General features: G+C 38.7%; 1 pseudogene; it reads right to left on the reverse strand.

Annotated features, from left to right (window-relative positions):
* The window catches only part of LOC127624929 (transcriptional regulator ATRX-like), a 38,942-nt pseudogene extending 15,927 nt beyond the window's left edge, over window positions 1-23,015 (reverse strand).
* Window positions 23,016-25,151: the final 2,136 nt, after the last annotated feature.

The following is a 25,151-nucleotide window of genomic DNA, read 5'->3' on the forward strand; positions in this document are numbered from 1 at the left end:
TATATGCTAACTGTAACTGTGCTAAAACCCTCACTGAAGATGTAAAAATAAATGCATGGATGACATTTTGCAATGTGGAAAAGGACTTTACACAATGCAAAATATGACTGTAAAATATTACATATTAAAATTCACTACCTGTAAAGTTGCTACATCCATCAAAGGACATCTTATGTAACAAAGTACTTGCCTTCAACAAACTTCAGAGCTCGCTCCGTATTCAGATTCTTCCGAATGCTTTTTTGAATGTCTCTCTTGATGTCTTGGTTGACTGGTTTTTGACCGTATAAACTTATTTTTGGACTGTTTCAATGTACTTGTGCTGGCTGGAGGAAAAAGGAGTAGGTAAGTTCTGTCACGTGATATACATTTTGCACACGTAGAACGAATTGCTGTATAATCACACTAGGTTAGGGGCAAGTGCCACCCCCTGTATTTCTATTTTTGTTAGTTAGTATAGCATTAGACACGATGTCACGGACATTGAAGATTTTTGTTTCTACAGTTTCTTTTTTCTGTTTTAGGTAGGCTTACTGAACCAAAAGATTAGGAAGATTGGATGTTTTGTTTATTCATTTCTTTGATTTGGCATTGTCCAGTTCCTTTTCCTCCCTCGCAGTATTCGATGTGCATAGTGAAGTATTGAAGTATTAGTAAAACACATTTTTCCTTCTGGATAGTTTTTGTATTGTAAATGGTACACGGTTGGTATTGTCAATAAATCTGTGTATATCATTTTACTACACTGTTTCCGCCTGCCTCATTCACCCTCTCCCAGTGTATAAACAGTATGTTTTGTGATTTGGGTGGGACAATGTCGCTCTCCCTACTACCTACACAACGATAAAACGGGAGGGTCGTAACATGAATTACTCATTACTGTGGGTCGTTACTGTTAGATTTCAAATGTCCTGCTGTGAGCAATGTTTCCATTATGCATAATCTGTTTTCTGAGGACTGTGATAGTTGTGTAATAAAATGTTAAATTTATTTACTTTTAAAGTTCTGCATTGTGACATGCTTGATTATTTTGATAAGATTATTTGTGCAGCTATTATGACCATATTCATTGAGAGACTAGGGTTCATGAAATATTTGACAGGCATGTGATCGTCAAAGGTCAAAAAAGCTGAAAAATGTATGCAGGTTTCAAAGTGTTTTGAATAGATTTTCTTTCATATTAGAGCCGCTTTCACAACTTTCATGTCCGTAAAAAAATTTGACAAGTCCTTAGGTGTGACATTCGTGATTATTTTGTATGTAGCTATTATGACCATAATAATTAAGAGACCAGGCTACATGGAATATTTGTACTTTTAAAAATGTATTTGTCATACCACAGGACCTACTATAATGAACTAGCGAAGCCAAAAAATGTGCCTAAAAATGGTGAGGCTAATAAAAACTACATGGCCTGACTATAGAGGGCTTCCTCAAGACTTAAGGGCCCTTAATACGAAATTGAAGAATTAATGGATGTGATGACATTTCAAGCAAAAACTGCCCAAAACAAGGGTGTTGAGTTTGTTTAGGTGGTTCGTAACCGCTTGCCAGCACGAAATTTCAGGAACACTTTGTGCCTGCTGCTAAACTTCTATTGGTCCATGTTTTCAGTAGGTGTAACCTGGAACTCAGTCAACATGAACACACTGGCTTACAGAGTTACTAGTGAGGTAGTGCATATTATCCTACAAATGAACAATCGCACATGTGAAGACATTTTCAAAGAACATACCATGTGATTTTTTTTCTTTAGTGTACAAAAGGAATTAAAATACTCAAAAACTCTTAAGTCACATTCAGTCTGTTGTTTGATATGCTGCTATATTCATGCTTTGTCTGCAGTTCAAAGCTCTTATCATTCTTTGCCTGAATTTTGCGATTAACACTCTTTTCTACACCAATATATAAAGTTGTATCTGTGTCATCATAAATTACAATAACAGGGTTTAATCAGTGCATATTCTGGATTCCTATAGCCTGTTAGCATCATGAATGCAGAGAGCTAACATGACAAATGACACATTATCTCCTGCATATACAGAGCATTCAGGAAGTATTCAGACCACTTAATGTTTTCCACATTTTGTGTTGCAGCCTTATGCTAAAATGCTTTAAATTATTAAATCACATCAATCTACACTCCACACCCCATAATGGCAAAGCGAAAACCAGATTTTTGATAACTTTGCAAATGTATTAAAAAGAAAAAACTGAAATATCATATTGACAAAAGTATTCAGACCTGAAGGGTGAGGGTCAAAATCCCTTGGCTCATCAGATATATCAATACATACATATATATATCCTTTTATATCAATATCTATCTATATTCTGTTGCTTAACTTCTTTAATAAAATGATGAATTAACTATATGCATGATCACATAATCAATTCTACTTTCTTATGCATAATTGAAATATACTTTGAATCATATGTGTGTTGAATGTTAATTAGTCTCTTTTAGGAACATTCCAGAGTCTCTCTGTCCTGCACATCGGCTGAAGGTCTTTTGGGGGATAAGCTTATTTGTGACGCTCTCCAGCCTCTCAGGGGAGGGGGTCAGGGGGAATGCGTTAAACATGTGTTCCAGATGTATTCTGTGTTTGATTGTTACCTTTCCATGACTAATTATATGGTTTAAAGTCCTATGTAATACTACCTGAATAGTAGAAGTGTGATTTTCTCTTATTATTTCTTTAGGGAAGAAATGTATGTTATTTCAACCCTCTCCTCTGCCCGAGGAGTGAATATTTTATCTCTCTGTTTTGGTTCAAATGGCCTGATAATGTGTGCTCTAGCTGTCTTGTGCCCAGAGAAGGACTGTCGTTCGTCAGTGTTTTGTGTGTGCGTTTGACCTTCTACCTAGGTTTTGAACCAGGGATGCACACCAGGCCGACTCGAAGACGCCCCGCGACCATCTGCGAGGTCACTTCAGACGTAAATCTCGGGCGCGGACGACAAGTGCGCTGATTAATGTTGACAGGCCATTTAACTATCTATATGTTGTGACTTTATGTTCTTTTAGCCAATCAGGAGTAAAATAATGGAATGTACGTCCTTGCAAATGGTATAATTGATGTAAGATTTTGTGTAAGGTACGAGTTGGCTTTTCGATCTCCTCGTGAGACTTTGCCGCTGGCTCTACCAATTTCACTGCAAACTATTCTTCAGTAAATTTTGATTCTTTAATTGAATTTCTCGACTCCTGGTTTTCTTTCTCCATATCTGGTCCGGGTCATAACTGTTATACCCCTATACAGACCCTTGACTCAGTACTTAGATGAAGCCCCTTTGGCAGCGATTACAGCATCAAGTCTTTTTTGGTATGATGCAACAAGCTTTGCACACCTGGATTTGGGGATTTTCTGCTATTCTTCTCAGCAGATCCTCTCAAGCATTGTCAGGTTGGATGTGGACCGTCAGTGGACAGCCATTTTCATGTCTCTGCAGAGATGTTCAATAGGTTCAAGTTCGGCTGTGGCTGGGCCACTCAAGGACATTCACAAAGTTGTCACTAAGCCTTGCATTGTCTTGGCTCTGTGCTTAGGGTCATTGTCCTGTTGGAAGGTGAACCTTTGGCCCAGTCTGAGGTCCTGAGTGCTCTGGACCAAGTTTTCATTAAGGATATCTCTATATTTTGCTGCGTTCAGCTTTTAATCAACCCTGACCAGTCCCCGCCGCTGAAAAACACTCCCACAGCATGATGCTACCACCACCATGCGTCACCATTGGGATGGTATTGTGCAGGTGATGAGCATTGCCTGGTTTCCTCCAGACATGATGCTTGAAATTAAGGCCAAACAGTTCAACCTTCATCAGACCAGAGAATCCAGTCTGAGAGTCCTTTAGGTGCTTTTTTATGTGTCTTGCACAGAGGAGAGGCTTCCATCTGGCCACTCTGCCATAAAGCCCAGATTAATGGTGTTGCAGTGATGGTTGTCCTTCTGCAAGGTTCACCAGTCTCCACACATTATCTCTGGAGCTTAACCAGAGTGACCATCTGGTTCTTGGTCACCTCTCTTACCAAGGCCCTTCTCCCCCATTTGCTCAGTTTGGCCAGACAGCCAGCTCTAGGACGAGCCCTGATTGTTCCAAACTTCTTCCATTTAAGAACTATGAAGGCTACTGTGCTCTTGTGAACCTTCAATGCAGCCAAACATTTTTGTAGCCTTCCCCAGATCTGTGCTTCAACACAATCCTGTCTCTGAGATTTGCAGGCAATTCCTTAGACCTCATGGCTTGGTTTTTGCACTGATATGCATTTTCAGCTGTGAGACCTTATATACAGCCGTGGCCAAAAGTATTGGCAGACATATACATTTTGTGTTTTGCAAAGTTTTCTGCTTCAGTTGTTGTGGTGTTGATTCGCATCATTTTTGATTATTATGCAGAGTGATCAGATGCATTGTAAACAATTGCAAAAAGCTTCATTGGCCAAAAACAATTACTTTATCACAGAAACCCAAATTTCACCGTTTTTTGGCCCTGGCACAAAATGACCAGCTAACATAATTTCACTAATCATATCAGCAGCACCTGGGAAAGTGTGAATGAGTACTAGTCAGATGAAATCAATCTATCATTATGATTGGATTATAAGAGCAGATGGATTGCTATAAAAGGAGGGAAGAAGTGCTTCCAATCATTAAATTCTTGTTAGCAATGGTTCCCTCTAAAGAAAGACGTGCAGCCATCATCGCTTTGCATCAAAATGGTAGCATATGCAAAGAAATTGCACCTAAAAGAACCATTTACCGGATCATAAAGAACTTCAAGGAGAGAGGTTCAACTGCAGTGAAGAAGGCTTCAGGACGTCCCAGAGAGTCCAGCAAGCGCCAGGACCGTCTCCTCCTGAGAAGTCAGCTATGGAATCGTGTCACCACCAGTGCAGAGACTGCTCAATATTGGCAGCAGGTTGGTGAGAGTGCATCTGCATGCACAGAGGTGAAGACTTTTGGACAATGGCCTAGTGTCAAGGGCAGCAAAGAAGCCTCTTCTCTCCAAGAAAAACATCAAGGACAGACTGAAATTCTGCAGGAGGTACAAGGATTGGACAGCAGTAGACTGGTGCAAAGTTATTTTGTCTGATGAAGCCCCCTTCCGACTGTTTGGGACATCTGGAAAATCGATAGAAGAAAAGGTGAACGTTACCATGTGTCCTGTGTCATTCCAACATCCTGAGACCATCCATGTGTGGGGTTGTTTTTCATCCAAGGGAGTGGGCTCTCTCACCATTCTGCCCAAAAACACTACCATGAATAAAGAATGGTATCAAAACTTCCTGCAAGAGCAACTTAACCCAACGACCCAGTAGCAATTTGGTGATGATCTGTGCATTTTCCAGCATGATGGAGCACCATGTCATTACATTGCAAGTGATCATTACTTTGAAATTTTGGATCCGTGGCCAAGCAAATGCCCGGATCTTAATCCCATAGAGAACCTGTGGTCAATCCTAAAAAGGCGAGCGAACAAGCAGAATCCCACAAATTGTGATCAACTACGGGCACTAATAAGGCAAGAATAGATCGCCAGCAGTCAGGATTTGGCCCAGAAGCTGATATCCAGTATGTCAGATGCAGGATGCACCTGAGCTCAATTTCAAGTGTCATAGCAAAAGGTCTGAATACTAATGTCAATGTAATATTTATAAATATTTTTAATACATTTTCAAAGTTATAAAAAAATGGCTTTGTCATTATGAGGTATAAAGTGTAGATGTGGAAAAAAAATAATAATCTAAAGCATTTTAGCATAAGCTGCAACATAATAAAATGTGAAAAAATAAAAGGGGTCTGAATACTTTCTGAATGCACCGTATATTACTTTTAATAATCACCATATGGTTAAAACATTTAAAAAATTTTTTTACTACTCTGATGTTTATTCTACTCATAGCATGAAGTAATTGATGACACATTTTAATGTTGTATAAGTCAATGTTTTACATGTAATCTAGTGGGTCCTCATATTTAAATGCTCCTCTAAATGCAGTGGCGGCTGCTGGTCTTTCAAAGAGGGGAAGCTCATTTTCGGCCTACATTATAAACTTATTTACCCTATTTTTTGCACTAAATCAATCTTAGGTGTTGATCTGCCCTGCTGTTTAATTCTAATTTTTTCCTCGTAAGGAAGACTTTCAAATGGCTTCGCCAAAATCAGGTCGACAATATTAGCACCGTCTGCCATCGTGCGCAGTTTCACCCGTACGACGCTAGCCTAGCCTACTGTATGAATGAATGAACGAACGAACGAACAAACGAACGAACGCTCTAAAACAAAATATATTAAACTTGGTAAAACTGAAACAAGGAATGTGGTGTATAATTGTGTGAAATGTATTATGCAAATTGACTAGCAATTTCACCAAACAAATATAAAGAAATAGGTTGCAGCACTTTGTCTTTCGACTACACTTGAGAAATCCGCGATGGGACTGAGCGCGAAATAGTTTCAGTGACTTCTTATAGTACAGATTCGCTGTCAATCAAAAGGAGATGCAGTCTTTCGACAGATCCTCCAATCATCACGCGGAAGCCCGGAGTCCGGGCCAGCCCACTCCTCATTCACCCCCAGAGACGCTGAGCGTCTGTGGGCGGGACATAATCGCAGCATTTATCCAATGACCGTCTATTTTTGGAGCACTGAAAAAAACTGTTCAGAGCAGCCACATTGAAGTCAATGGACGCTCGGCTTCAACAGGGAAATGCACTGACGCTACGGGAATGTATGAGAAGTAAATCGAGTCAGCCGACCTGCTATATGTAATGTAGCTGATTCTGAACGAACTCGTCTTCGAGATGAACGTGTTCTAACGCATTTTTAGTCAATAAATTGTTTACACAATAGTACATATTTGACCATTATTTTTTTGACATTATAGGGGAAGCTGAGCTTCCCTTGCAGTCTTAAAGAAATCCCCACTGTCTAAATGCCTCCCCCAGAGGTATCTGAATGTTTGCTCCGATACCCAAAATTTTGGCTTTGCTACAATACCAGCCCTGGTACCTCGATATCGATACGAAATCAATACTTTTATTATATACTACTATGTTGAATATTATTGCTTCTTTTTGAATATTAAATTTGACAAATTTTTCTGTCTTAAATTTCACGCATCCAGTTGAATAGAGCTTTAATTTTAGCGGAACTTTTATTTTGACAGACCTTTGGGTTCTTCCTTTTTTTTTTTTTACGGGTTAGTAATATCAAGCTTCCCAATAATGCTGGAATACTCACATCATGACTTGCAAGCTGAAATCTTAGAGCTACGGAAAAAGTTTTAGCGCATCAAAATAAAGCTGATGGAAACGCAAATTATCGCAAAAATTTCACAAGTGTCGACATAATATTCTTCCGTTTAACTCTAGCACATAGACTATGTTGATACTTCAAATGTCACAAACTGGTTTGGAAACACTTTATCGAGAAAATTGGCATTAACGCAAAAATATAGTGTCACATGACAGAATTTGCCACAATCGTTAGCCTGTGTTAATCATGATGACAAGGTATACATCATTGAAAGCCAGTTTATTGTATGCGATTATGGATTAATCTTAACGGCATATAGATCCGATGCTGCAAACATGACACTTCCATTAGTGACACTTCCACAAATATCTCGTCTCATGCACGTAGACAAGCTCACGGAGAACAAATGAATGGCCATAGTTTTAATCTAATTTAATCACGGTAGCCATCCATTTATTTATTGAAGTTGCTTTTCCACATCCTTCAAAATAATAGACGACAGTCACGGAATTAGCCCACAATACAAAAAACATAATTTCTATGCACAAAGATGTATTAAATTAAAAATAAATGCACAATACTAGGAGAAAAGCTTAAATGTGCTTTTTAGAACACTACCTTATAGCCCAGTTCTATAAAATTATTGTTATTGTTACTTTTGAAAAAAATGCCGGCAAAATTCCCTGTACGAAATTAAATACATTACCAAACGAAAAAAAAAACCATTACATAAATAAATTACAAAACAAATTTTTTTAAATATATTTTTACACCTACATGTGCCTTTTCTTTACACAAACTTAAATTAGCCTTTCCCTGTTCTGTCGACGAAAAAAGTCGGCTGAATGACATGTTCTACACTTTTTTCCCCAGACTAAACTATCAGAACAATTTATCCAATGAGTTAACTTTCAGAAAACAAGCTTTTGAACATTTTAAAACGTTTCAATATTTTAAATATAACCCTCTTTACCTCGGATTGCGTTTGCTGATCTTCTTAAAAAAAATGTAAATTACATTATGATGCTAAAATTAATTTTAGATGACAATCAAGTTCAGTTGGTCATTAAAAGTTGCTGAACAAATATGCGGGACATAATGTGGTTGTGATAGCAATGCTTTAGATTAGATGATTGTTCAAAATAGCCTACTGAATATCAGGAATGTATCATATGTAAACCCTGATATTACACTGCATCAATGTTTCTTTAATAGCTGTGCACACAGAATATACACGTCGATGGATGGCCCTTATACTAAGACCGAAAGTTTCCCCACTACATGGTGCAGGCTGCCATCTTGACAGGGCCATGACGATTCGCTTTCGAGTCGGAACCGGTGGCAACCTGCGATAGGCGCAACATCATGACCAATATTACAGTCCTATCAGAAGGGCAACTTCTGAATGCATTTTTTTGTGAAATTAAAATAACAGTAAGCTGGCTATTTTCAATTAATTGTCTCAATACTCTCCCCATTTTACCAAAACTTAAGAGGAAAAAAATTAGGGACATCTGGGAGGCGAATTAGCGAAAAACGTACATTTCTGTATGGAAACGACTTAAAGGCAGATTTCTTTTGTGATAAACCAAAAACGCATGTGACCAAGTGGTTTTTAGCCATGACGTCATCACGAACACCATTTTATCGATAAAAAGCCATTTGAATGGAAACAGGCAGAAGATGGCAAATTTAGATTTTTTTTTTTACGCATTTTCACTTTGTCGATAACAAAATGCGAAAATTGGATGGAAACTAGGCTATTGATTTAATCTCAAAACGGTCACATCTCATAACATATTGTTAATAGTAACATACTGTAATATGGTACCGAAATTAGCAAAAAGAAGATATCGTACTGTTTTTGGTATCACGATATTTAGTAAGAACCGGTATACCGTTCAACCCTAATTCCATTTCTTAACTGTTTCAAACTTCTTTTTGGCTCTGAGCGAAGGATGAAGAACTTTGCCGTGAGTATAATCGGGGTCTTAACTACTCAACCAGTTGTTCGAAAAACCCAAAGTACCCTTCATTCTAGGGATACACCGAAATTTAAGCCAGCAAATATATTGGGCCAAAAATAGAATAAAATGCTAATTTTTTTTGTCTGCCAAAAGAGAGGGGAAAAAAAAAAAAAAAAAAATCTTGGCCGAAATTTAACAGACACTGTTACTATAAATCCAGTAAAAGAACACTGACCTGTAATTGTTATGTATTAATGCTTGTTATCTAAGTGTAATCACTTAAAAATATATATATATATATATATATATATATATATATATATATATATATATATATATATATATATATATAAAATTATTAAAACAAATTGCACTTAAAAAATAATCATCATTCTCAGTTTTTGGATCAGTGTGTCCAGAATTGTCAGTTTCAGCCAAGAATTTTCATTTTGGTGCATCAGCACTTTATTCTTTCAGATTAACTGGTGAAGTCTTTGACTGAAGTGCATTTGCACACATTTACTTTTCTCTTTTTACCTGTAATGCAATGTTGGCTGCTTGCAGATCATCCAGAACAGAGCGGAACATCCTCAGCTGCCCCATTCTCTCCTCCTTCTCTTCCTTCAGTTCCTCTTCTCTTTCACTTTGAACAATTGTCCTGAAGGAATGGCTCAGAGATGAGGTAACATCTACAAACCGCTGCATTCGTTGGTAAAGGCCTGCAGAGGGCACTGCCCCCAACAGATAGACTTCACCACGACAGCCCTTTGCCCGCCCTCGAACTGAGTTTGGCTCAGACCGGGAAGCTCTTTTATAAGCCAGTTCCAGGTTCTCCATAACGGAGTCACAGGCCAACACCAGATCCACCAATGGCTCTGGACTGCACACATAACAGTACCACTTCCTCTCCTCCTCCATTATGCTGGACAACTCCTTCCTTCCCAGGTTACGCAGCACACATTTCTTACAGAAGGCATTACTGCAGTAATCACAGCCAATCAGACTGCCTCCCTCTGCACACCACCTGCACAAACAGCAAATCAGAGCACTTATTTAACAAACATGAACAGAGGCCAGCAAGATAGTGGATGTAAAGTGGACCCGAACAACAGTGAGGTGATACCAGTATGTTCTCATCTTAATCCAGCTGCTTTGCACAGATTTTTACTTGTAAAGTTTATCTGTTTAATGACTCTTGCTTGCCCTGTGCACAGGTAAATATCACAGTCAAGAAATGTTTGGAGTCATGCTTCATTCCAAAATAAAAACAAGACAATGAAGCCTATTTTTTAGGACCATTAACATTTTTGCATTGTCATCAGTAAGACAAAGGAGCTTGTGGCACCAGTGTGTGCTCCTGGCACACACTGGTGCCATGAGCAGAACCTCTCCCTCCTGGCATCAGTGTGTGCTCCTCCTCTCTGTAGGCTGTTTCATCATTGTCAGTGATCAGACCTACCACAGTCATATCATCAGTGAACTTGAAGATGGCATTGGAGCTATGTGTTAACACGCAGTCATGTGTGTACAATAGGGTTGGGCGATGTCCCCTAAATTGGCAGTTGACGATGTTGACAGTAAAACATCGCGATGGACGATGATATCGTCGGTGGGGGTGGGGGGGGGGTTATATAATTTCATATAATTTTCAAAAATTATATGAAAAATAATAATTTCGTTATTTTACTAACCCAACTAATGACTCGTCGGCACTTTATCAGTAGGTTGCACGACACGTGAAGCATTTTTTTTTTTTAGCTTTCACTTAAGAGTTGTGCACTATTTATTTTAATATATCTCTTTACATAAATACATTTTCCAATTAAAAACTATAATTTCGTTATTTTACTCACTGATGAGCAAAAGGTCGAGGCAGAAATGACCATGTACCTGCAGGAAATGGCCATTGATGGGGAAGAGGACCCGCTGACTTGGTGGAAAACGAACGACAAAAGGTTTCCGTTCATGGCAAGATTAGCACAGAAATATCTGTGCATGTGCTACCAGTACTCCATCAGAGCGGGTCTTCAGCACAGCGGGTAGTGTAGTTACTCCAATCCGCAGCTTATTAAAACCAGATAAAGTGAATATGTTGGTATTTCTGGCCAGAAACATCGAAATTTGGGGAATATGGGGAAAGATATTAGACTTCTTTACGCATTTTTCGCCATCCGTTGCGGAGCTATTCGATTTTGCATATAATTTTTTAAACGTTCATTTGTGTAGTTCATATGACCACTTTACAATATTTCAATAACAGAATTTATTTTGTAGCCTGTGCTGAAGTTAATTGTGCTGCTAATTATAAGTGAAATGTTAATGCCGAGTTTCGGTCTGAGTGTTGTTCCGTTTTCTTGTTCTTTATTTGTTGTTCTTCTATGTTTTTATAAATGTGTATAAATGTCAGATGTTACTGCCCATGCTGACCAACTGGCGTCTGTCTGACAGGAAGTCCAGGATCCAGCTGCACAGCGAGCTGTGTAAAGCCAGAGCCTCGCCTCAAGCTTGGAGGGCACTATGGTGTTAAATGCGGAGTTGTAGTCTACAAACAGCACGCACATATACGGTTCTTTTTTCCAAGTGGGAAAGACCAGTGTGTATTGTGACAGCAATTGCATCATCACTGGAGCGGTTGCTTCTGTAAGCAAACTGTAGTGAATCCAGTGAGGCAGGCAACACAGGTGTGGTCTCTGATAGGCTTTTCAAAGCACTTGCTGATGATCGGAGTTAGGCAACAGGATGCCAATTATTTAGACAAGTTATCTTTGACTGTTTTGGTCAGATCAAAACAGTCCTGTAGCATAGAATCCGACAGCTCCGACCAATACTGGATCGTTCTGAGGACTGGAGACTTCCTGTTTCAGTTTCTGCCTGTAAGTGGGCAGAAGCAGAACGGAAGAGTGGTACGATTTGCTGAAAGGTGGGCGGAGGGGGGATTTGTAAACATCCTGGAAGGGAGAGTAGCAGTGATCTAAAACCCAGTCCCCTCGCGTGTTGTATCTGATGTGTTGGTAGTATTTAGGCGAGATTGTCCTCACTTATACTCCATTACAGTTCCCTTTGCGCTTGCTCGGTGTCGGCTTGTGGGGGGCACATGGCTGTGATGATGACGCCGTGAATTCCCTCGGTAACCAGAATGTTCAAAACAGTAGCACAAGTTATTCCAGATCAGGGGAGCAAAAAGAGATGTTGAAGTGTACGTTCCTTCGATCACAAAATGAATCATTGATCATAAAACATATGCCCCATCCTCTGCTTTTCCCTGAAAGATCTTTAGTTCTGTCCACACGATGAACGGAGAACCCCCGTAAGCTCGATTGCAGAGTCTGGGACCTCAGCAGACATCCATGTTTCTGTAAGGCAGATAATGCAGCAGTCTCTCTTCAAATTTTTTAGGAGATCGTGCCCCAAGTTTGCAAAGCTTGTTTTCCAGAGACTGGACATTCACCAGAAGAATGCTGGGTAGTGGAGATTGGTTGGCGCAATGTCTGACCCTGACGAGGACGCTGGCTCTCCTTCCCCTTTTCCGGCTGCGCTTTCCAAACAAAGGGCTCCGCTGCAGTGTTTGTAAACAGAGTGTCATCGGCATTGTGGGACTCAAATCTTGGTTTCCGACGTGTTAATGAAAATCCAATGTCCAGAATAGTTTGTCTGTCATATACAATAACACTGTCCAACTCCAATCCCAGACTGGCTCAATGATGTTGAGATCCAGGCACTGTTGGGGTCATACCATCTGTTGCAGAACACCTTGTTCTATTTTTTTAAATGCATATTTCCTATTGACACACTAAAGCAGTAGGTATAAAATAACCATCTTAGGCACATTAGATGTTTCACAAAAACATTTATCTTAAGACTTTGCACAGTGCTGAACATCATGGTAGTATTTGTTGGACAGGATTTCATTTATGGTGATTTTAATTAGGGATGTGCCAGGGTGGTCGACTATTAGACTAGTCATCTAACATCTGATTAGTAAGGATGAGTACTGGTGGTGGTTTTTATGGGAGTGGCAATTCTCATATTAATTGAGACATGCAATTTCTTAGGAGAGCTATTTTACGTGATGATAGTGTAATTGTACATGCTAAAGCTGACAACTCCGTGAAGGCCCAGAGCCAGGGAGCTGATTTGGTCAGAGAAATTAGGGAAATTCTGTGAGAAATGTTGAACATGTCGGCAATGCTGACAAAGGTTGTTGCTGACTTGGAGGATCTTCCTGTAATACGTCAATCGATCACTGCCATGGAGACGAAATTCACTGAGGTGGTTACAAGAGTGGGAGATGTCAAGAAACGGATCGATTATCTGGAGTCATCGAAGAGGGAATTATCTGCTAATCCACTAGCAACCTAGGTGGATTTGGAGCACGTCTGGGAGAATTTGGAGGACTGTAGCTGGTGGAATAACGTCCGTATTGTTGGAATTCCTGAGGAAGATGATGATCAGGATATGGTGAAATTCATGGATTGGCTCTTTCAAGTCTGCTCGAAAAAACAGGCCATAAGCTGGAAATGGTTCTGGCTCAGCGATCCGCTGCGGGAGACAGGCCCAGATCAATTCTGGCCAAATTTCTGAGATCATCAGATAAGATTTCATGTTGCGCGAGGGGTAAAGGCAGGCTTTCTTGGAAGAACCAGAGCATTTTCTTGTTCCCAGACTTAGCAAATTTGACGAGAGAAACGTGATCGATTCAAGGAATGCAAGAAACTCTTACATCAACGGAAGGTCGCTTTTGCACTGATGTTTCTGGACAAACTGAGAATAGATGGCTGTAAAATATTTGCAAGCGATGTCCTTCTTTAAATCAATGGATTGAGTAAGTTATGTTGTGGTACTCGTGTTGCAAAGGATCGACTCACTGAACATTCACTTGACCGTCCAAGAAAACTGAGCACCTTTTTCTGCTGGTTCCACCTTGCAGCTGGAGTATGCATTGTGGAGGAACACACCTTCGGGACCAGTTATGTGGATGAATCTACATGTTATGTGTGTTTATTCCGCCTATTGGCTGGAGTTTGGTGTATAGATGATCTTTCGTTGTGTAATTCTGTGTCACAACATTTGTACAGAAACACTGGACTAGAGCAATCCGACTACAAAGTTGTCACGGATAAGCAAATGTACATGGTATGAGGAGTCAATTTTCAAACCGTGGTATACCGTGAAACCAGTATACCGCTGCAACCTTATTAGACACTCAATTTTCATTTTGCCCTAGACTCTGTATCTTAGACAATGGGGCAGGGTCATTAATAAAGGGGATAGATATATAAAAAGTTGGGTCCTAGCCGGAGTAATGATTGGCAGACGGATCATTCTTAGGGGATGGAATTCAGCTAGAGCACCCTCATTTCAGGAGTGGTGCACAGAGATGGGCGGGGTGGCGGCATTTGAGGAGGTGATATATAGAAGGCAGGGAAAATAGGATATGTTTAATAGGAAGTGGGGTTGAGTGTTCGGTGGGAGAGGCTTAATGAATATCATTTGATTATGTATTTTCTGTTATGTTTATATAATTTGTGAATTGAAACAATTCAAATTGTTAATAAAAAAAAATAAATAACTGCCAACAGTTGAGAATATACTGCAGGGAAATGAATAAGCTTGTCTGTGTACAGATACAAATATTTGGAAGCTTTGTATGCGAATATCACACACTGTCATGCAAAAAAAAAAAAAAAAAAAGACAAATGATTACATTATAATAAAGAATAATAAAACAAAATTATAAACAATATGCTCAACCCAATAAACAATCATTTAAACTTCTGTTTAATGTTTATTTGCAATAAACACCATCTAAACACTAATAAAACACACGTTTTTAGATTGCTATTCATGGCTCAATAATGTACCTGCATTGCTCGTCCATTCCCTCAGAATCCTTGCTGATGTCATCACTCATATAATACTTAAAACAAGTCTAGAAAGAAAATAAACAGATACAATCAAATACAAAAATCACTCTGGAAAAATAAGAGACTAGGGCTGCATAATTCAAGTAAATAGATGAGACGAGAACGTAAGTCTTTTTATTTCAAAAATTTTCCTTACTATTTACACATGCCTTAAACAACGCACATATACATACCTTGCAGATGAGTACTTTAAGCATAGGGTGCCTATAGACTGAGTCACGCTGGAAATGATTCACCTGCTGACCACAGGCAGTGCAGTTTACCCTTTCCATCTCATATCCTGAAACGGACACAAAGATAAGTCCAGTTTACCCTCTTCATTTCATATTCTCACTCACTCACTCACACACGTATGTAAGCAAAAATGTGAAAATTTTGCACCATCCAGAAATAAAACAGCTGCGAATGAGAATTTTCTCTATTCTAAAATTACTCTATGATCTAGATTAGGTGGGCGATATAGGCTAATCATTTGTTTCACAATATTTTAGAAATTTTTGGCTGATAGTGATATCACGATCTACATTTATTTTATGGAAAATGGTTCAAAACTTAAAATTTACAGAAATGTAAAGATAGGGGAGGGGGCTGTGTAGCTCAGTGAGTGAAGACGCTGACTACCACCACTGGAGTTCACAAGTTCGAATCCCAGGGTGTGCTGAGTGACTCCAGCCAGGTCTCCTAAGCAACCAAATTGGCCCGGTTGCTAGGGAGGGTAGTGTCACATGTGGTAACCTCCTTGTGGTCATTATAATGTGGTTCGCTCTCGTTGGGGAGCGTGGTGAGTTGTGCGTGGATGCCACGATGGATGGCGTGAAGCCTTCACATGTGCTATGTCTCCATGGTAACACACTTAACAAGCCACATGATAAGATGTGCTGGTTGACGGTTTCAGACACAAAGGCAACTGAGATTCGTCCTCTGCCACCCGGATTGAGGCGAGTCACTACGCCATCACGAGTGCATTAGGAATTGGGAATTCCAAATGGGGGAGAATTATAAGTCATAATCAAGTTCCACTTTGCATTAAAACGTTTATCTAGTCTTGGAGAATATCAGTTGGTTCTCAATTATACAGGTTAGTATGCTTTTGTACTGTGGTTCATCTGATTTTGAAGTCTAGCGATGCATCCGAAGTATCTGGTTTAGCAGCGTCAAATACACAACCTTGGTTAATGCACCTTTATGGCTTTGTAGATGATACGGCTCAAATGGACAGAGCATCACAAGCGCAAAACTCTTAAAGCTTGAGCTCTTAATCTTCCAGCTTTGTGAGAATCAGTGAGAAGCAAGGCACAAGAATCAGAAACATTTGAATTCAGCACAGAATTCTACATCTCCACCCTTGAATTTACTATAGTAACACTAACTGTACTTTAGGCATAAATAGACTGATAATAAATATTATCATTTCACTAATGCAGCTCTATTAAATTTGTTATAGGCTACATTACATATATGGAATATAATTAACTTTTGTTACAATTTATAAACTTCTTTATAGTTACTTTTTGTATTTACAAATTTTTAGAGTAGGTATACTTTTTATAATTACAAAAATGCCAGTATGTTTTATAGAAATGTTACATCTAACCATGGTAGTGAAGATCCATGCTTCCATGTGTTTACTATGGTCTTGTTACAAATACCAATTTTAAAACGATAAAAATAAATAAAAAATAATGAATTAAAATATATCAACAAGACCACTTTTATTATTAGTTGCAGTCTTCGCATTTTCATTTTATAGGCCCCAGATATAGCCCTCCATCTGCATGAATTCACGGTTTTGTCTTACATTAATGACACGTAAGCCAGCTGTTGTAAGGGAATGAAGTAGGGGGGGCATTCATCAAAAAAGGTTGAGAACCACTGCAGTAGTATACCATGCTATACTATAGTATTGTAGTAACCATGTTTAATTTTGTGGTCACTATGCTTTACTACAAATTCTATGGTTAAACTATGGTTATGGTAGTAAACCATAAGGATTTTATTACAGTGGGAAACCTGTTGAAGCATTTGTTATCAAATAGAGAATTCTTACTAAATTTGGCAGAATTTAGTTTTTTTGTAACAACCCAGTTAAAGATTATTATCCTTTTTTAATCAAAATTAAGGCTTTATGTTAGTCTAAAAGGGCTAGATGTCTCGCTCTCACCTCTCCGTCTGTCGGCACTGTCTTTGAGCCTGTAAACTCGTCTACTTCGGAATTCCGGACCACGGAAATCATCTCGAACTTCGTTTCCTACAGGCTCCGGCAGCAAAAATACAGTTCCTGTCAAATATCCAGAAAGAAGTTTCCATCAAACCAGGACATGCTCTAATGAGCTGATGCATGCATGAATACCATTACTGACAAGGTTGACAACTGACAACTTTTAATCACCATACCAGAGATACAGATAAAAAGGGTAATTATAATTTAATCAGTCAAATAAATAAGAGAATGTGCACCTTTGGGTAGGGAGTTGGTGTCAGGCTCACTGGATTGAACAGACATCACATCCTCTGCTCCACTCTCAGATGAAGCATCTGACTCATTCATCCCACTGTGTTTGGTGACAACAGCTGGTTTCCTGCAAGAGCACATAGTCACACATGATTTTAATTAGTCAGTTAGTCTTCAGAGAGCACAAAAGAGCTTCATATGAATCAATGTTTGAATCAAACCTTCTTGATCGACACAATGACAACAATCCTGCAGAGCCACTGGCCTGCAAACAAACAACAAACAATTTTACACATGGCTGGATTACTAAAATTCACCGTATATCGGTCTGCCTCAAGCTCGTCTATCTCATCTGCATATTGTTCAAAATTAACTGGGATTGAAAAGAGGGACCACATTTCCCCTGCATAAACTTCTCTACACTGGCTTCCCATTAAGTTCAGAATTGATTAAAGATTTGCTGTCTTTGTGTACTAGGCCCTTTCTGGCCTTGCACTGTTTGCTGATCTTCTTTTTATGTAAAGGTTGCATTTTTACTATAAAGTTTGGTTGTTTTGCAAATTGTCCAGCACTTTGGATCAACCACTGTTGTTTTTAAATGTGCTTTATAAATAATGTTTGACTTGACACACAAGTAGGCCTCTAAAGCTCTCTTGTGAGCAAATTGGAACCTCCATTTCACCCCTAGAGATTGCCATGATTAATACAATGCAAATTCTTACCAAGCCATTCATGTACATAAATATTGTATCCAGAATGTAATGTTGATCCTCTCTGAATTAGCTGCTGAATATAATCTTCTATAATAACCCACAGTAACAGACAAACCATCCCTACCTCATCTGCAGCCTGGGCTGAGGCCTGCTGCTCCAGGTACTCTTTGGCTGTGGCTCCTGTCAATGAGACATACTTTATTGATCCACAGGTTATTTAACAGATGATTCATCCAAAATGAAAATGTTGTCATAATTTACTCACCTTTTCCACAACCATTTGACTTATATATTATTTTTTGAAGGTTAAGGCAGAATGACAGTCTCAGTCAATCACTTTTAATGTATCAAATAATTAAATAAATATGCAATGAAAGTCAATGAGAAGTGAGGGTGTCAGTAATAAATCACTTTTCTTCCATGCTGTACTCACCATTCCAGTGGCCTGGTAAACTGCATTCATTCTTGTCTGTAGCAGTTGCCAGGTATTCATGGAGTTTCCCGATCAGCTCCCCCAGCTTACTGCCTCCATCAGCTAGTGGCCCGGGTCTGCAGAGACAAGACTCAGCTCGTCTCCATGGCATCTGGATCTTCCCGTCATTGCTCATGAAGCTTGAAACTCACTTATTAGCCAATCTTTTACTTCATCTATTAAAAGCCAGAAATCTCTCTCCAAGCTGAACACGGACTCTTTGTTTTGGTTGGTGACTTTTTTGGGATGGTGCCGCGACACCAATGCTGCAACCGTTACAGCGCTTTCCTATAGCTAAAGATTACTCTGCGGTAAAGTTGGTTTCATTTTCTGACTTCTTTTTGTCAACAGTTTTCTAATAATGGATATAATCCTTTAACCTTAAGATACAAATTTCAATAGTTTTTAAATGAATTATCAAATTGTTCCAAAACAAGTTGGAAAACCTTTTGGACAACCTGCAACACATGCTACATCTCTTTGTTTCACAATTTCTGCCTCAGATTTTCAGTGACTAGAAGCATTGTGAAGTGCTGACATCCTTAATGACACTAGATAAACAGTTCAATAGATTTTGAAAGGAGGAACATATTGTTCCAAAACAAGTTTGAAAAGCTAAAGTTAACCCAAATGTTACACTTCAGCTCATGGTTATTAACATTTTACTATCACTTTAGTTGAAAACAAAACTTTTCAGTAGTAATTCAGCTGTAATTACAGTATTCTCAATTCTAAAGTTTAATAACTTTAAAATGGTGCGAGGGATAATTCTAAAACTACTTTAAAATTATCAAGCACCCTCTCAAGGAGATAATCCAACACTTAGTAATAACTGCAGGCAACTGTATCGTTAAATTATGGAATTACTGCTGAAATGTTTACAGTTTAATTTTAAATTCAGGCCAGGTGATATTTAAATAACCCTGAGCTGTAGTATTCCCCTTAGGGTAAACTTGAGGTTTTCAAACTTGTTTTGGAGCAATCTGTACCTCATTTCAAAATCTATTGAACTGTTTATCTAGTGTAATTAAGGTCAACACTACAACTGGCAGTAGACATTGAAAATGAGGCAGAGATGTGAAACTAACAGATGTAGCCTGCGTTGCAGGTTGCCAAAAAGGTTTTCCCATGTATTTTGTAACAATTCGATCATTCATTCAAAAACTACTGAGATCTGTATCTTGCCATCATAAAATGTCAATACTTTAGCAGATATTACAATGGTTCAACTATGATAGGTAGTATGTCCTTTAGAATGTGTATGATAATGTCAAAGTTGTTTTGTGGCAATCTGTCCAACTTCTAAAAAGTTATTGAAATTGTAATGTGAAAAGTAATCTACCCATCCATCCATTTTAATAGCTGTTTGTCCTCTAGGACATAGATGCAGGGTTGTAGGTAGTGCTGGAGCCTATACAAGCTGTCTGAGGCTGAAGGAAGTGAAATATCCTGGACAGGTGGCCAATCCATCACAGGGCTAACACATACAGACAAACACATTTACACTCACAGGCAATTTAGTCTCCAATTCACTTCCCCAGAGGAAACCCACAAGAATCCAGGGAACAGAGCACAGAGAAAGGTCCAGTTGTGCTGGGACTTGAAGCAAGAATTCTACCCATTGAGCCACGAAACAAACTGTTTTGAAACAATTTGTTCATTGATTCAACACCAATTGAATCTTGTCTGTCATTTCATCCAAAACTCCAAACAATTGTTCAGAATTACCATGCACTGGCACATGGTAGAAATGTGCACATTCAGCACCACACACAAGGAAATGTGCATCCATGTCTTGATTGAAATGAACATCACTAATATTAAGCTTATGTGAAACCTTAAAGTTTTTAAACTGTAGTATATTCAGTAGGGTTCATGTATGGATTTCCAGCTTGTTTTATAGTAATCTGTGCCACCATGCAGAATTGATTGAGCTCTTTATTTTGCCGCAATAGGAAGCCAACAGAAATTAGTACAGTTGACAATGGACACACTGTAATGTGCAGTATGAATTTAAGAGGGTGCTTAGTAATGTTAATGCTGTTTTGGAGCAAACTTTGCCACCAATTAAAGCGGTCTTGAAATTTGGAGGTGAAAGTGATTCAACAAGAGATGTTACATGTCCTGTAAATTTCACATAAGTCTTGTCAAGTAATTTGAGTGAAATTTACGCTACATTCAAAAACTACTGAACCCTAAATGTTGTCACATTAAAAGTGAAAATAATAATGTGCAGGCGTGCGGCAGCATCGTGCACTTTCAGCACCATGCACATGGACAGCGACTGTGTTCTAAAAGTCTTCATAAAAATTACAATTTCTAATATTTAGCTATGGTGAAACTTTAAGCTGTTGTATATGCAGTTGGATATAAGTGATAAATTCCAGCATTATTTTTAAACTATCTGTTCCACCATGTAAAATCTATTGAGCCCAGTATGTTACTGCAATACACAGTCAAGTGAACTCAGTAGATATGACAATACCCAAAATATGATATTTAATGTGTCCCTTAAAGTGTTTCTGATAGTTATAGTACTGTTCTCGGGCAATCTGTTGCTGCATTACAACGTCAACAGAACTCCTATGGCAATTCTCAAATTATGAGGTTAAGTATATCTATTAGAGGGTGCTTTATATTGTCAAAGTTATTTAAGGGACATCTGCGCAACCACTTAAATGGTATTGAAATTATTAGATTAAACTGTAGCTTGTCTTTTAGTTTGCACAAAAGTTTTTTTACAATTCATTTATCCACTCAAAACCTATTGAAAGTGGTGTGTTATTTCATCAAAGCACAAAAAAAAAAAAAAAAAAGAAGCAAATTTATCATAAATTTGTGCATTTAGAACCATGCATATGGACCGTGAATATATGTCTTGATTTAAATGACCATCGTTATGAAGCTCTGGTGAAACGTTAAAATGTTTAGTTGTAGTATATTCAGTAGGGTTCACGTGTGGATTTCCAGCTTGTTTTAGAACAATCTGTTCTACATTGCCACATTGGAAAGTCAAAGGATCCAAATGGATTTGACAAAAGCCAGGTGTAGTATGTCCTTTAGAGGGTGCTTGATAATGTTGAAGTTGTTTTAGGGAAATCTATGCAAGCACAGAAAAGGTGAAAGTTGCCATACGAAATGTTGGTGCAGGAGGGCGTGTAACATTTACTAATATTTGACCAATCATTTCAAACAGTGGTAAGTTATTTACGTTTATAATGGGGGAAAAAACATGACCAAAATATAACCAAGGTGGAAAACAAAAACCCACCAAGGCTGGAAAGCTGCAAACTTTAATAGGTCCTGTGGGGTATAGATTAGGTTTTCTAACTTGTTTAAGAGTAATCTTGTCAACCATAACATAGTTGTACTCAACATTATGACAAAAAAAAAAAAATAACTTAAATCAGCCTTATTAAAAAAGGAAAAAGAACTCTGCAGGTTGTACAACAAACTGAGAGGAAAGGTTTGGACTTAAATCAAATAGATTTTAGTTACCAAAATCAAAGCTGTAGAAGGCCAACTAGTATCACATGAATTGGGACAATCATTTAGATGTAGTTTTCATTTGTTCAATAATTAATTACATGGACAAAAACACGCAGATGAAAAGTTACATTTACATCAAGAGATATATTTTTTAAGATTATTAATTTTTTGCTAAGAGATATTCTACAACTAGATGTTCCCGGGCAGGTGGACGTAAAATAGATACTACTATTATTAGACGTTACCTTAGAGATCGTTGCCCCATAGAAATCAATGCTTTGATCTGCTTTTAAAAAAAACCGCCCGACTTCAAGAGATAATAGCGTTGTAGCTCAGTGCAATACTTGCCAAAATAATAATTTACTGATAACATCCTTTTTGCACCCACCGTTAGAAAGCTATCGAGAGAAGAATTACGAATATGAAACCAACGTTGCCGCAGTAAATATCACAGAGCTAAGGTTAAATTCAAAGAATGGATTTAAAGGTGATTTTTGTCGAGAGAAAATAATAAACACCATTCTTTGGTGGTCTTAGTATGCCCATTAATACTCTAAAAGTATGAAAATTGTTTGTCTCACCTGAGGACCTCGGCAGACATCACTGCCTTCTGCACGGCACTTCAACACACCGCCGAGCTTTTAGCACAAGCAATAACAACAATGCGTTTTACAGTTATCGGCCTAAAACTCATATTTTGTGATAAACAAAAAGTCAGCCTGTTTTAACCGCCATTTTCCCGGCGAGGCGTCTTAAAATGGCGCACCGGAAACTGTACTCTTCGGTCATTTCCGTGGCAGAATGTTCCGTATACTCCATCGGATAGCTGAATATGATAGCTCATAACTGAAATGACTAGTGCTGTTGGGCAATGTGTCCGCTTTATTTGAGCATGGAAATGAGAGAGTTGCAAACAGGGTATACATTCTGATCACAAATAATTATAAAGAATTTTGTTTTAATAATTGTGGAAATTATGCATTATTGTGTACATACAAAAATCAGAAAAGGTTATTATTAACCCACATTCTACTTATTGTACCTCAAAAAGTTTATCAAAAAACATTTCTGATGTATTAAAGGAATAGTTCACCCCAAAAAAGCAAATTCTGTTAACTTTTACACACAATCAATATGGCGCCGTGGATGGCAGCCTCGTGTGGAGCTCTCCAAATCTTTTTTTGTTTCTCCTGTGTTTAGTAATATTTTTCCAATCAGTTTTATCAGGAACAAACTGCTGAACATTCTGCAACACTTACCAGACAATCTTTTCCCGGTTTTTGACTATTCAGACGTTTTGCTGGACATTTTATTCGAGGTGCAGGTGTTGTTTAAATGTGCCAACGATCTGGTCAAGCTTCGTCACCGCGGCTTTCGAACAGAGTATTCATGAAGCGAATCTCCGCTCTCTTCCTAACAAAACGGACAAACTACATCTCCTCACCCATACGAACAAGGACTTTTCTAACTCTGCTGCTTGTGCTTCACAAAAACCTGGCTGAGTAAAACCACTCCAGACAGCATGTTTCATCTGCAATGCTTTCAGCTGTTCAGAACTGATTGCATATTGGCGTTAACTGGGAAAACGAGAGGCAGTGAAACATGCTTTTACATCAATGAAAGTTGGTGTACAGATGTTACAACATTAAGGAAGATGTGCTGTCCTAATTTGGAAGTGCTCTTTTTTAACGGCAAGCCTTTTTACTCGCTGCTGGAGTCTTCCTCGTTTATTCTAGTGAATTATTATATTCCTCCACACACGTGCGTGAATGCAGCACTGCAACAGCTGGCTGATCACATCACAGACACGGAACAACAATACCCGGACTCAGTTATTATTATTCTTGGGGATTTTAACAAAGAAAACCTCACACGTGAACTGCCCAAATACAAACAGCACATTACATGCCCAACCAGAGACAGAAATATACTGGATCATTGCTACACAACAATAAAGGATGCATACCGCTCTGTCCCTAGAGCAACTTTGGGATTCTCTGATAACTGTCTGGTTCATCTTCTTCAAACCTACTGGCAGAAACTAAAATCAGCTAAACCTGTAGTAAAGACTGTAAAGACATAGACCAATGAAGCAGAGCTGGAACTACAAGCCTGTTTTGACTGCACTGATTGGAGTGTATTTGAGGCTGCAGACACCAATCTTGATGAGCTCACAGATACTGTGACATCATATATCAGTTTCTGTGAGGATATGTGCTACTAGGACTTTTTTTTTAACATACAACAATGACAAACCATGGTTTACAGCAAAGCTCAGGCAGCTTCGTCAGGCAAAAGATGATGCTTACAGAAGTGGGGATAAATTGTTGTACAATCAGAACAGGAACACATTGAATAAGGAAATCTGAGTGGTTAAAAAAAAGCTATTCTGATAAGCTGAAAAACAAGTTTTCAGCTAACGACCCTGCATCAGTTTGGAGTTGCCTGAAACAATTTATTAACTACAAGACTCGATCCCCCAACACTGTAGGGACCAACAACTGGCTGATGACCTGAATGTGTTCTACTGTAGATTTGAAAGTCCCAATCTCACGCCCCCACTTCACACAAACATCAACACCTTAAGATCTGTGAAGAGGAGATGTGCCATGTCTTCTGAAAACAAAAGACAAGGAAAGCACAGGGCACAGACAATGTTTCACCCACTTGTCTAAAATCCTGTGCTAAGCAGCTGGCCCCCAACTTCACAATGATCTTGAATAGATCACTGGAGCAGTGTGAAATCCCATGCAGCTTCAAATGCTCAACCATCATTCCTGTCCCAAAGAAACCCAAAACCACAGGACTTAATGACTACAGACCCGTCGCTCTGACATGTGTGGTCATGAAGTCATTTGGGAGACTGGTGTTGGCCCA

This window comes from Xyrauchen texanus, chromosome 3 (genome assembly GCF_025860055.1).
Source record: "Xyrauchen texanus isolate HMW12.3.18 chromosome 3, RBS_HiC_50CHRs, whole genome shotgun sequence".
Classification (NCBI taxonomy): domain Eukaryota; kingdom Metazoa; phylum Chordata; class Actinopteri; order Cypriniformes; family Catostomidae; genus Xyrauchen; species Xyrauchen texanus.